The sequence below is a fragment of the Argiope bruennichi genome, chromosome 2 (assembly GCF_947563725.1).
Source record: "Argiope bruennichi chromosome 2, qqArgBrue1.1, whole genome shotgun sequence".
In the NCBI taxonomy this organism is placed as follows: Eukaryota; Metazoa; Arthropoda; class Arachnida; order Araneae; family Araneidae; genus Argiope; species Argiope bruennichi.
The window spans coordinates 84317151-84328650 of NC_079152.1; positions in this window are offsets into that span (position 1 = coordinate 84317151).

Consider the following 11500-nt stretch of genomic DNA (forward strand, 5'->3'; position numbering starts at 1 on the left):
CATTAGTGCTTGTCTTTTATGCTTGTGTTTTTCAAATTTTCCATAAACACTCGCTGTTTTGAATAAGAGTTGTTGAGATAATAGTAACTTCTAAGACAATTTCAAATTTTTCGTCAGAAGTATCCGAATTCCCTTACTGACTGAATAGTTTCAAAAACATGGGAAATTTTTTCATCATATTCACTCCAAAAGTTTTGCTTAGAAGAAATACTTTGAATATTCATGAACAATACTTGAAGCAGGATTAAAGCAATATTCGTCTTTAAATTATAATTATAATTCTAAATAAAATAGAGAAGTGTAGAAACTATTATTGCCTAGTGAATCCTAACACCCGGGACACGAATCTTAATTCCAAGGTAATTCGATCAACTTAGTTTTCTTTCTCTCTCTTTCTTTGTTTCTGAAAAACAGCTGTAAATAACGAAGAATCCTACAGTTAAATTTTGTATTTTGTGCAGTTCTCTTGGGTTTATATTTTTAAATCAGGTTTCTGCAGCAACTGGGACATAATCAAGAATACCTGATCTGGTACTCATGAAGAAATATTATTTATCATAGTATAAAAGACTTCTAATATTTGAAAGAAGTCTTTTATACTTCTTAGAAATATTAGAAAAAAATTGAAGCAATGTAAAAAATATAGATTTTTTTAGATTCGTTACCAGTTTCAACCAAAATATATACAAAAAGATATTTTTTTGTACATTTTAATTCTTATTGTTATATTTAAAATATACAGAAAGACATTTTTCATCATACTTTCTGAAAATATAACAGAACTTATGAATAAAAAATTGCAATGCTACATAGTTTTTATGAAAGAAGAATTCCTTACAATTAATCAGTGGGACTGATCTTCCCAAAATTTCTCATATGCTCTCTAATAAAAATTATTTGTGTGTTAATAAGCATATGCCATTGGCGAACAGTAGTTACAAAAAGAGCTTAGTAGTGTGAGATTTCGGCAATTTTTTAGGGTGCGATTATTCGTTGGAAAGTGATTAAATCACAAGTAGCTCAAAATTGGATGAGTATTTTGGACGCTTTTTTTCAGACCATTGAAATTAAAAGCTGTCATATGAATTTAGATAACAAAATAGCAATAAGAGACAACAAAAATTTACAACAAGACAATAATAATAAGCAACGAAATTTGACATCGCATTCACAAAAACTGCAAATAAAATTGGTCTACGGTTGGCATCTCTGATCTTGAGGACAAAATAAGAAAGAAATACTCCGTAGGCGCCCTTTTTCCCTCCTCTGAGACTGATTACTACCTTTTCAGTTGATGTTTCACAGAACCTAAATTTCCTTGCTTCAGATTAGAAATGAAAAACCTGCTTCAGATTAGAAATAAATCTGGAAAACCAAACTTCGCTCAGAAAGTGTTTTTTTTTTTTTTTTTTTTTTTTTTTTTGTGGAGAAAATACAAATAACATACTAATTATATATGAATATTTTTCAGTCTTACCTGCATATGAACTGGTCATTTAAATAAAAAAAAAATCATGAAATCATGAATGTACTTGCTTTAACATGTCATTAGAAACCATCTGCTATAATATAGTATGAACTTTACTGTTTATCTATCATTATATTTTTGAACTTAGACTCAGTTTTATCTTGGGGAAATCGGATCAGAGATCGCACTATTTGATATTGTCAGCTTGTGTCCAGATAGGAAAAGGTTCCAATAGTTAGTAAAAATTAGTTTTTGTCTGCGAGTATCACTTTTTTTTTAAAGAAAAGACACCTATATCGATAAATTTAAAAAATCAAAAATATTAAATATAAATACATAAGTAAAGAAATAAAGCTAAAAGCGTGACTCGAAGCGAGAACCAGCAACATAATGCGCCATTTATGTAATTCTGATCACTATACTGCAATGCCAACACTTCGAAGTCAAAGTTGCCTACACTTATTCTAATAGATAATTATAAAAAAAATGTGTGTAAAGTCATGTTTTTTTTTAATGGAAGACACCTATATAGATAAACTTAAAAAGGCAAAATCTTATCTAAATATAACATTTGATCCAAATTGTTAGAGCCAATTCCGAGATACACGAAATATATATATATGAAATAATTGCTTGTTTAAAGTTATAAGTTTACATTACTTACCAGGTCAACAACTAAACAAGAATTTTCTTTCACTAATTGCAATGCGGTCAGAACAACCTTCTTGATTCATACAAGAAATAACCCCAGTTTTTTATCATCCTCGTTATTTCTAATTTAATATTCCTACGTTATTTATGGGCATTTCTCTATTTTATATTTGTAATCAATTTTTGAATTTTTTTCATGACTTAAATTTGTACTACAGAAGAATGCTTTTAATTTTTTGATTATTTCTTTTTAATTAATATGTAAAGAAATAGTTTTATGGGAAAATCTATTTGTCCTTGGTATTGAAATTATAAATAGATGAAAATTTTAAAACCAAGAAAGAAAGTCAGGTGTACATTTTCAAGTCTAAAACTCTGAATTTCACGTGTCTTGAAAAAAATGCGCTTTGAATACAGAATAGTTGCTTCTAAGTTGTTTTTTAATTTACATTAATAAGCTTACTTTTTTTTATTCACTTAAAGGCTGAATTATTCTATAGTAAAAATATCCTTCCTTTTTGGTGACCTAGAACATTTGTCCTTGACAATGAAATGACGCTCATCATGAAATTTTTATTATTATTTTAGAATAATTTCCCGATTCTCTGAAGACATCGGAGAATTTTTATTGCTTATTAAAAACATTCCTTTTTGATTTCCAAGAGCTCTACATGTGACCTAGAAGATAATGTAGGCACCAAATATAACTTTCAGTAAGTAAATTCCTTGTCCTTCTTTCAGTAAACTTTCAGTAAGTAAAACCAATCTATTATCTAACTGAAATACGTATATCTCTAAAATGATATATATGATATCACATAAAACGACCAAACAGGTAAAATTGAAATCATATAAAAATTCGGAAAAGCCTATCGAAGTAATTTCATTCAAAATTTGAGTTAAAGCTTTGTTAGGATTCAACAACAAGAGTGATCTAAATTTTGCATGAATTGCAATAAAGTAACTAAAATAGTTATTTTTACAGAGATGATAATTATGATAAATGAATGCAGTTCACGGTAATTCTTAAATTAATGTAAATCTGATTAATCTCGGCAGGCATTACCGGATGAAAAGTAATGTGTATGCGCTCACATCATTTAAAATTCTGTAGACGAAAATAAATTTATATCGGAAATTTTGCTCTATACTTAGGGTTTTAATATATAATCAAAATTTGGTGATATTTACAAAGCAGAATAATGGGTAAACATCTGAAACTTGATAAAAGTCATAGAAACAAATATTTTCTAGAAAACAATAGTTGGAAATAAAAAAAATAGATTTGTTTCACTAAATCTAATAAAAAATAAATTTTTTGTCCTTAATCTCTGAGATTAAGACCTCTCATTCCCAAATCCTCAAAATTTAAGCGACACAAACTATCCAGTAATCAAGCAAGGTGAATATCAATCAACAGAAATAACGTACTTTATTTTTTCACTTGTTTAATTTATTTAATCACAGTCAATTTTAATGAACCCCGTTTTCTCAGAAGAAATGTATAACAAAAGTATAATCTCTCGAAAATAGAAGAGATCAAGTAATTCTTGATTGTATATCTAAAGGTCTTGAGCTTTCATACGAAACTAAAATTATCGAAATAGGCTCTGTGTGGTTGACTGACGAATTCTATTGCAAGACTTCCTCATGGAAAATTAATTATAAAGAGGGTTTTTTTTTTCTCAAAAACTGAAGATTGCGGAGGGCATGTAAACCTTGATGACCAAAATTATCGAAATAGGTTCAGTTTGGAGGTGAACTCTGTCATAAGATTTTCCCTTAAAAATATGCATTAGAACATTGTGTGTGTATGTGTGTTTGCGTGCGTGAGTGTGTATGTATGTGTGTGTGTGTTTCGATTTCTCTCAAAACTGGAGGCTGTAGCAGAGCAGCAATCTTTGATGATATATTAAAAGACTATGAGCTTTTGTTCGAAGTAAAAATTGATGAAATCAGTCCAGTGGATGGGTCTGGACGACTGGTTCATTGATTTGCCTTATTATTTTTAAATATATAGATAATCATTTGACTATATCAAAATTGCCCATGCAGTGGCAATAAAATCACAAACAATACAGATAGATACAGTGCTAGCAATGGAAATGTGAAATATATAGCAGAGAAAACCGCAAAATTGAAAATGCTATTATAATCTACTTTTAACTAATCTATATTGCTATGCTTATCTATGATTCAGCAAGAAAAAATTGTCACTAATATTTCTAAAAGAATCATTTTGAAAACAGTGAAAATCAATTACAGAAGGGTTAACAATGATCTGAAAATTATGATTCAAAAATCTTTCAGAAACTGAGTTTAATAATCAGCAGATGGTGTTGAATTGAATTTCTTTGCAAATTGAAACATATTAGCTAATTTTTAGGATAATCCCATGTAAGGGAAGGAAACAAGCGAAACGAGGAAATGATTTCTTTATCTCAATTCTCGTTATACATTTATGTATTAACGAAGAGAATTTCAAAAGGGTGCTTGATAACATAGCACTAAACACTAAGAATCACATCAGTGATGCTCCATTTCATCAGTTCATGACTTGAAGGGAAATTTTACGCAGTTTAAGTCTCTGGTCAATAGGTAATTCTTTTTCATATGGAATTTAACAAAATGGGGCAACAAACCTATTTGAGCTCTTCTTTAAGAACAACGAATAGGTGCTTGACATGCTCATATCTATTTATGTTACACTACATTGTGAGGTATATATAAGTAGAATTGTTTAAAAAGTTCTTATTGTTAGTTCTATAGTTTTTATAATAATTACAAACTCAGTGGCAGTTCTTCAAAATTTGTAATTATTTTCGTCATATTTTTCATTTGTTTATTAAAATTTTTAACATTGTATGATTATTACCAACTGGAATCGTCAAAAAGTTCGTTAGCGTATTGAACAATTTAATGCTTTTTATGTTAAAGTTGTTTTTAAAGATTGATATTTTATCCATTTAACTGATTTGCATGAATCAAGTTATTGTAATTTTAAATGTAAAATTAAAATCGTCATTCATTAATGATTTCCAATTATAATTCGACACGAAATTTGAATGGAGTCTATAAACATCTCTAATGTTCTTTACATTTTTAATGAAAGTGATCTGGTAATAAATACATTAGATACTATCCGTCTTTGACAACCAGATGGTTCACTGAAATGAACAGTTTTTTATATGTTATTTGCTCTTAATAACTTTTCCAATGAAATATTTTTAAATTTCAAGCTTTTATAGACAAGCCACTCGTACTGTCTTAAAAATCTTACATCATTCTGTTTATTGTACTATATATCTTCTTTATTCTGTGTCATCGCACCAAAAATGAAACTTAACCTGAACAGAAGTAATAGAACTTCGACAAATGCAGTAATTTTCTTACTGGAACTAAACGCATTCATTAATTAGAAGAATGGAAAAAGGAATCATTTGACATCAAAGATTTTATTTGCTACAAAACCTGTTTCATAGTTTACTAATATTTCAACTGTTAATCATAAAAGTTTCTCTAATGAACAAAATAATAATAATAATAATGTTCTAAATGAAAGCAATTTTGAAGCTGGATAAACCCCAATGTAATTTTATATGTCGGCGATCTGGCCGAAGGAGCCACGCGTCTTCTCCAAGATCGGGGCGTCCCGAGTTCGAGTCCTGGTTCGGGCATGCTTGTTCTCTACCCTGTGTTCTATCTGTGAGGTGTGTGAAAGAGCCCCCCCCCCTCCCGTTTGCAAAAAGGGTGTGTGAAAGCGAATGTGTGTGTCATCTTCATATGAAATAGAAATCAGACTTCTACCTTCGGGTACTCAGAGACCTTGGCTCTCAGATGCTACTGCACATTCGGCATAAATCTCTGACAGTTCGTCAGTGGGCTTGTAAAGTGCCATAAGTAACAACAACAGCATAATTTTATATATCCAATTATATTACAAAAAAGAGCAATGGAGTTTAAAAATGGACATATTGTAAAAATCGCTCCTTGCTTGTAAAATTAAACCTTAACCGTAAATGCAATAAAATTCAACAATTTTCTTGAGACCATACTTTAAACAGAACCATCAAAGAATAAATTTTACCTTCATCATCATCATCATATCCGCATATTTACTACGCATTGGTTGGGTTTCTTTGTCTTGGTTACCTTCATCATGAGCAATAGAAGAAAAATCTGGAATGAAATATTTATAGCAATGGTAAAGATTTACATATAAATGAAATATATTATTCTAATAAACTAAAATTGTAAAGCAAATTTGTACCCTTAAAAAAATAAATTCTTAAATTTTAAGATGATATAAAAAAATTTTTATGCTACAATATTTTTGTCACATTATAATATTTCGGCTAGATGGTCAAAATTTTATTTAATTTTTAATTAATTTAAATTTGCAAATATCTTCAAATTGTTTATTCTTACATTCCGAAATGTGCTAAATTTTGTGGTTCTACGTCTAACATTCTGTCCTATAGAGCGTCAACATATGGGCACACATTTAACTTTATTATTAGTAAAGAAAGAAAATAAAAATTTTTATTTGTTTTCATTTCCTTCGTTTTTTAAATATTCAAATTTGAATATAAAAAGAACAAAGAAAATCGATTCGATAGTAAAAGGCAACGCAACATTATTATGCAATGGCAATATAGAATATCTTGAAGAAAACGCTGTCACGATGAAAAATCAAAAAGCAATGTGAGTTCGAATCATGATCTATAGACAGACACATGACGAAGTTCCATTGGTGAAAGTTTCATTCGAAAAGGAAGGGGGAAAACGTTGCAGTTTTTATTTGACAAGAAGGGACATATCTTCCTTTGGAAGTGAAATAGAAAGTAAAATGAAAGAACTGCATGAGTAATAGTTTAAGATAAAGTTAGAACTATAAAATCTTAGAGAACGTTCGAAATCCTCTGCATTCTAAAGCTAAATATTTTTTAAGTATGAATTAAATGGGTAGAAATAAAAGTAATTAAAAACGCTAATAAGTTGAATTCATCACATACACACACACAATGTAAATTTCAGATAAATAAGTTGAACTAGTAGGTTTTTCTGTCATACACAATTTGCTTTCTTTCATTCATGGTGGGAGGTTTAGCGGTTGATAATTAAACTGTATCTGTTAGTTTGTTTAGTTCATCTTTCTTTTTTTTTTTGTTTCAAAACTATTGCTATAGTACTTGCTGCATATCTCATATTTCTTTCAAGAAAATAGATGAGCGATAATGCTCATACAGCAATGACTACAATGGTAAAGATAACAGAAAACAATCAATTCATGATACATACACATGTCAAGCACATAAGACAATTTAATTATGTAGTTCTTTGGTGATCTTGAATTTGCTACATATATCTCAATACGACATAAGGTAACCCGCAGGTCATTGCTAAATGGTATTTGTCGTTAATTTTAATACTGAGATATTCCATTTATTCACTTCATTCATCTTGATATTAATTTTGAAAAGCAATCCTCCTTTTAGACTTTGAAGCAAAAATTTTTATGCATTATTTCGAACTGATTATTTTCATTAAACAAATAAAAATGAAAAAGTAAGTAGACACATAAGTAGTTTTTTTCTTAGGAAGATGTTTAATCAATCATCGAATTATCTTTATTATTATAAATTATGATTCAAATTATAAATATTAAAAAAACAGTAAGCCTTTGCGAAACTTTCATATGTTCAACCCCCTCCCCCTCAAATGATTTAGTCTTTTGTTGATTATTGAAGTTAAAATAGCCAGCGAAATGCATAAGCAAATGAGAGAAGACAATTTATCAATACGAATGCATTTATAATTTTTTTCATTTTTATATGTATTACGATCAAAGCCCAAAGTTTGGCTAGTTCGCGAATTGGCTGGTCAATTCGCGTTTTGGCCGAAGTCCAAAGTACTTGCAACTAATATTGTATATTCTACTTTCGTTGGCCATTTCGCTAAGTGGCTGGGAATCCTTGGCCAAAGCCCGATTTGATAATGGTAGATTGACCAGTAGGCGGCAGATCTGTCGCTTCCGGTGTGACGGCGTGCCCCATTGACCTAATGCTAAATTTCCATATTAAATTCTCTTCCAAAATTTCTATTCATAAAATAAACTTTTTTACAAGGAAAAAAACAATATTAAGAGTAAATTAAAATAAATATAATGGCATTTATGTATAAAATATAAATAAGGACATGCTGTAGGTGAAATTCGACAGATGGCGCCAACTAAGAAATGTCTTTAAATATTATTATCCTTCATATTTGTTTTAATTAGCCGCTATATTTGCTATTTGCCTTTGCAAAAAATTTCATATTTTTTGAAGTGATATTTCGGGAGAACAATGTGATCTGGGATCTTTAACATTAGGTCTATGGATCATAAAATGACTAAAGATCACCCTTAAAGGTAGTTGACAAACTGAGTACTCAATTTGCCTTTGTATTCCATAAACGGTACACAACACATTTGCTCGAGATATAATTCGTCATTTTGAAGGGTGCAAACCCAATCTTCTTCACGCTATCACGTTGTTACAATATATACGTTCGCTGAATAATTTTTATTATGGCTTTAATATGAGAACAGAATAACACGATATCATGTTTTTATATATTACAAGCTTATTTTTAACTCAGAGGTGTCACTTATATTTGGACTCGTTTCTGAAACAATTGTACATAAAAAAACAGAACACAAAAGTAATACTTCATTTTTAATAGTGTGTAAAACAATCTGCTCTTGATTTCTTTCTTTCTACTTTGGTCGATCGTCCCACGACACTTCACGAATTGGCCGGTAAGTTATCAGCAATGTTGGCCAAAACGCGAATTGGCCGATTTTGGGCTTCGGTCGTAACATATGCAATATTGGGTGACAAAATGTAATAATCTCGGGGTTTTTTTCTTTTTTTTCTGCATTTTGCATTTTTCGATTGCTGATATAAAAATATTTAGTGAAGTTGGTGACTCCCGACAAATCTACATAGAATTATACCATGAGTAAACATAACAGTTGGCAACCCAGCTCTTTTATGCTTTCTTGGATCAAAAACATTTTCTATTGTGAATTATAACTGTACATCTGGAGCTTATACTATATGGTGTTTAACAGATTTGAATAAAATTTTTGGTTGAATCCCATTGGTTATGATGTTTTGTATAAGTACTTCTCTAAATAAAGATTAAATAATAAGCGATAGGTATTTTACAATATTCTTAAGGCGCCAAATGGTTGAATATAGACCTAAAATAAATATTTCAAACCCAAACAATAAATGCGGAGCATTCTGATAGGTTAGTTATGCTTGCAAAGTAGCATAATAAATTAATAAAAATTTATCCATTTGTTGGGCTGCGAGACTAACAAGTTTTATATAGCGATATTGCTCGAAAACAGTGGGTGATTATGATTGGTGTGGAAGAAGACAGGCGATTATTGATGATAATATATTTAGAAGTCATGAGTTTTTAACTTTAATTGTACAAATAATAAAAGAAGAATGTGTACATGCTTGCGTGTGTGTGTGTGATGGTTATGTACAGACTCTTTCTTTGAGATAGTTGTTTAATTTAGCATAGAGAAAATGGGAAGGTGCACCTGGGAACGATTGTTTTCAAATTTAAATTAATTTAAAAATAAGCCGGAGCTCGCATTTTTTAAAAATATTACAAAAAAAAATTATTAGTTTACCTTTTTGAAATTTAATTTCTTTTAATGAATGCAATTCAGTTATCATGCAAATTTTCCCTAAATTTTGGCAGTTTTTTAAAAAATATTTTTGCATAATTTTCAGCTACAGATTTTATTGCTGCAATTAACATTAAAACCGTTTTCATCGTTTCATGATATATTTTATTGCGTAATTTTCTCCATTGTTGAAAGTTAAAAACAAGAAATATTCCCGCCTATTATCTGCGCAGTTTACATTAAGAATCGAAAAGTGAAATTATATTACTTCGAAAAATAATATGCAGTTCAAAATTATATTGCCCACTCATCTAAATTCTGATATCATGTAACACAATTCTGTTAGAAAGATTTCAGATACGCAATAAGCAGAAGCAGATGCAAGACTTTTAAACTAATATAGCTTAATATTCGTCGCAATTTGATGCTGGTGAATATTTAATTCAGGAAATCTTAAATAGCAAATTATTCATAAAAAATTTGTGTAAAATTAAATGCAGCCAATATTCTCGAGGAACCAGCTGAACAAAATACAGCTAATGCAAAATAAAAATTGCCTAAACGATATAACTGTTATAGCTCAGAATTCTATCAAGATTTTCCCGAAACAGAATCTACAATTAATTAGACCTTTTTTTATTTATCTCTGAAATAGAGAGTGGTAAAATGTAAATGACCATTGTAAGTGTATCTAAAGATCATGAGCCGTCCTATAAAATAAAATTAAGGCAAATTGGTTAAATAGTCAGATCGCAGGGACTATTATTCTTTTATTTTGTAAATCATTTCATATATATATAAATGAAGCCTTATAGCCAAGGCATTGAAATAATGAGGGAATTTTTCTTTATTCACAAACTATTTTCATAAGTGAGCTATTATACACAATATTACTTCATTAAAATATACAAACTTCTTATTTTTTTCACATTAACTTTAAATGAAATTTTTAAACATGTTGAAGATTTTTTTAAAGATTATTTATTAGTAGTATGTACATTTTTTTATTGTAATCGTCAAGTCCTTTACAGTTTATTAAATAAGGAATCATGCTAGAACATTATGATTTTTGGGTTTGCTATGCAAATATCACTTCATTATTTGCTCCAAATTTCAAATCCAAATAGATTTTTTTAAAGATTGTTTATTAGTAGTATGTACATCATTTTTTTATTGTAATCGTCAAGTCCTTCACAGTTTATTAAATAAGGAATCATGCTAGAACATTATGATTTTTGGGTTTGCTATGCAAATATCACTTCATTATTTGTTCCATATTTCAAATCCAAATAGTATTAGAAAGTTTACCTTGAAACTAAGTTTTATTAAAAGCATTCCAGATTTTTATCTCTTATGTTTCCTTTGAACTACTTCTGAAGTCAACAAACTGAAATCTTAACTTTCAAAAATTTTAAATTTATAATGTTGAAAATTTTTTTAATAACGTTATAAATGAATCGAGTAACTAAAAATTAAAATATTATTTGAAATTCTCTTCAAGAATATGTATTCCAAATTCTAAATTTTGAAGCATATCTTATTATACACATTCTCTTGTAAAAAATATAGAAAGTAATGAAAATTATTAAGTATACATTATTATTATATCAAGGGGAAAAACAGAAAACTGCTCCAATTTGTCCAGACACTTGCAGTTTATAAACATGAAAACGGAAATATTTGCTCAA